This window comes from Pteropus alecto, unplaced genomic scaffold (genome assembly GCF_000325575.1).
Source record: "Pteropus alecto unplaced genomic scaffold, ASM32557v1 scaffold146, whole genome shotgun sequence".
Lineage (NCBI taxonomy): Eukaryota > Metazoa > Chordata > Mammalia > Chiroptera > Pteropodidae > Pteropus > Pteropus alecto.
In genome coordinates, this window is record NW_006442107.1 from 7751421 (window position 1) to 7755355 (window position 3935).

Genomic DNA, 3935 nt, shown 5'->3' on the forward strand with positions numbered 1-3935 from the left:
TAAGAAAGGAGTGGCGATTGTTATTAGTCTTCCTAGGTTCTCTAAAACCATGATTATACCAAATATGTTTCAATTACTACTTAAAATAGTTTCAAAGAATTTTTAGATTGGTAGATCAGAAAATACTGTTATGGTATGACTCCAAATTTTTAGACATTTTATATGGTGGGGAAAAAGAAGAAAAATACTACACATACACAGAAATTATTTAAAATCCTATATAAACTATTTCCCCAGGCCACCCCATACAATGTGTATGAGTTCATGGTCATAGTTATCACTGATTCTTGGAGTTTTTCCCAATCTTACTCTCAATTTATATTCAGCAACTTTTTGAGATACCTGAGAGATATCTTATATAAACATGTAAGCAATTTTTTGTGTTTAAAATGTTTTTTTTAATGCCTATAGCGCCTGGTATTCCTAGGTGATCTCCCATCCAAGTACTAACCAGGCCCGACCCTGCTTAGCTTCCGAGATCAGACAAGATCAGGCACATTCAGGGTGGCATGGCTGTAGACAACAACTTAAAAAAAAATTTACGTTATTAAAATATAAACTGCATAGAGGAAAATTCCCAAAGTATAAATGTATAATTCAATGAATTTTCCAAAACTGAGCACAAATCTCAAACCAGGAAGCCTATCAAGAAATATATTAGCAGATCCCAGAAACATTTCTCATACCCTTTCCCAGTCACTACCCTTCCCCAGAGAAAAAATATCCTGACAGTTAACAGCATAAATTAGTGTTTTATGTTTTAGAACTTAATATAAATAGAACAATACAGATAAACTCTTCTGTGTCTGTCTTCTTTTGTTCAATATCATTTTTTAAATATACAGGAAAGATTCTCTTATCTAGCTTATCTGTTCTTACTATCGTATAGTACCCCTTTATATGATTAGATTATATATAAACAACAATTTATATAACCGTTGTACTATTGATGAATATTTGAGTTGTTTTTAGTTTTGACATATTACAAATTGTCTTGCTATAAACAGATTTCTACAAACAACCAATGCTCACACAATATAAAATATATAACTTCAATAATCTGATATCTACTAAAGAAATTGAATTCATAGTTTAAAAAGAAAGGAAATAATTGCTCATACTCCTCCCCACCCCCCCGCCAAAATCACATGCTCTAATATCTTTGGTATTGGAGAGCTTTTTGGAAATAAGGGCCTGTATTTCTTTTGGTTTGTCCTTGGGACTTCAGGATGCTAGCTCTATACTCTAGACTGTGACACAGTGGTTATGTTTGAGTGGCAGAGTTATGTGTTAGAATACTCCTCTCAAGATCTGTGTTCAAATGTTTTGGATTACTATAGTGGCACTGCTTATGGCAGAACCTTATTATCTTTTATGAACATAGCTACTGCTATAATCTTTCTCATCATAAGAGCTCAAAGTCAGTTATTGAGAAGAGGAAGAGATGCCATGTGCTCCCTGCAAAAGAGTTCATGCACTTAGTCTCTTGCATTTCCAGCCAGGAAGGAGAAAGTCTCTATTCACTTAAACTCGTGTAAATATTTACTAGAAGATGTCATAAGTTCCAGAACCATCAAAAATATTATACCTCTTTGGATTTAGCTAAAGCTTCTTCACAAGAACATATGAGAACAGGGACATTTAATTAATTTATTACTTACATTATTATAGGCATGTAACCAATTTAATATTTTAAGTTAAAAAGAACCAACATTCTGGTGTTTTGTAGCCAATCAGAACATTACAGTGTTTAAGAAGACAAGATTTTAGAGCAAAAGAAATATGTGTTAACTTATTGAGTAGTTTTCTATTTCTGTATGTCATCTTCAAATCAAGCAAATGTAAGCAAAAGTATATTAGAATGACAAGCCATCACTGTGCAAACATCAAGGAATTCTAGGAGATGAAACATCTTTAAGGAGCATGAACAGATCAAGACTGAAGAAAAGTTGGAAAAGTTAAAGCTTATTTTTCAAAACAGAATGAAAACTCAAAGCTAAGACTGAACACATCTGGGGAGTTAGCTTTCCAGTCAGCAGGCTTCCCAAGAAAAATCTTAGAGAAAGATTAGTTGCTGAGGACAAGGCTATCAGGAAACTATTTTTGAAGGAACTGTAACTATCATAACAGAGCTTCCATCGTAGACACCTAAGCATCACAATTACATAAGTCCCTGTGGGGCCAAGAGGACTGTAAAATTGAGTGTGAGACATTGTTCTAAGAGTTTTATGTATCTATCCAATTATACTGATTATATTGTTGAGGAAATCAAGGCCTCGAGAAGATATACAACTGAGTGGCTGAGCCAGAATTTGAAGCTAAGCAGGGATATTCGAGACCCTTTTTCTAATTCCTCATGTGTCCTACATTCCAAATAGATCTTTATTTCTTCTTCACAGTCATATACCAAAAGTATTTTCCATCCTGAATCAATATTGTTCATATGAGGGCCTTAATTTTCAAACTGCTCTTTGCCTTAGTAGGCTATTGAGAAAGATGCTTTCCTTGTAATAGACACTTGCTTTGTATCATAGGGTTGAGAGAGTGTTAAGAGAATAATATGAGATAAGAGATATTAAAGTGTTTTGTAAATTTTAAAGTACTAAGGAGAATTACAATGTAATTTTGGTCTAACAAGGGAGCTACTTTGAACATCTAAAAAAAGGGGTCCATTGTGAGTGAGTAGGTTCCTGAGAATAAATCAAGCTTTTGGAGAAAGGCAGGGACTTTCAGACTAAGAGAATCACGATCAGTTAATGACTAAAGAGAATGAGAATCCCATGGCATTAGAAGTTGTTCATGTTACATATTGAGAGGAACTTATTCATCTGAAAAATCTAATATACTAGGAAAAATTACTTTGCTTCTTTTACAAAAGAAAAAATGAGGATGCCATAAATACAGAGGCTTATTTCTATTTCTACTGCATGTGCTATTAGAAATTAGGATTCCTTTATGAACTAGAGAACTTTTAAAAACCTTGCATTAGGATCAAGTAATTAAAATATACAACTAAACATAAATCATATGAGCTGAGATGAATTGGATTCAGTGTCTTTTTTAAGTACCAGAGCTGCTCAAGAACAAACTAATGACTATGCTGACTGTAGAGTGCTACTAACAGCTAATTATAGAGGTGATTTTGCAATTTAGCATTCAAAGACCTGAAATGTGAATATCCATGGGGCAAATAATTTATTTTATTTTATTTTAGCAGAGCTGCTGGTCTATCTTCCTGGAGGAAATGCTTTGGAGATAGAAGGTTGATAGGCAAATAAATTTTATCCCATCAGCATACCTTATTAAGCCAAGAAAGGAAGGAGGAAAGTAAAAAGCCTATTATCATTGATACCACATTTTGAGGCAGAATAAAGGAAAAGTATGCCTTAAGATATCTTTGAATTGTTTTCTTCCATACCTATTTGCAAATATATTAAAATGCATAAGAGCAGCTATTTTATGAATCAACTAATCAAAAGAATGGGCTTTAGTTCACTGAGAGTTGTTTTTTGTTCCTTAGTAAAAACAACTGCTAATTTCTAACCATAGACTCCATCCTTTTTGAGTACTTTTTCACCCTCAATTCCCATATCTAGGCAATTACTGAACCTTATTTATTTACTCCTGAAATAGCTCTAAAATGTATCACATTTGATGTTCTATTACTGCCACTAGTTCAGATAGAGGCCCTATCGTTTCTTACCAGTCATTTATCACTAGACTAATCTCTCCACCACCCTCTGCTTATCCTGACAATCTTTCCCATCATGCTACCAACTCATGCTCTACTCTAGAACATTCAATGACTCCTATCACTGATAAAGTACACACCCCTCTGAGGATATAAAGTACCTGACCTAGTGTGGTCCCGACCTCTCTAGCACCATGACATGCCTCTGTCCTACTCCAAGCTCTGAACCCATTGCATTTCTCAC

General features: G+C 34.1%; 1 pseudogene; it reads right to left on the reverse strand.

The window, feature by feature from the left end:
* Positions 1–402: 402 nt before the first annotated feature.
* Positions 403–521, reverse strand: LOC112469515 (annotated as a pseudogene).
* Between the last annotated feature and the right edge of the window lie 3414 nt (positions 522–3935).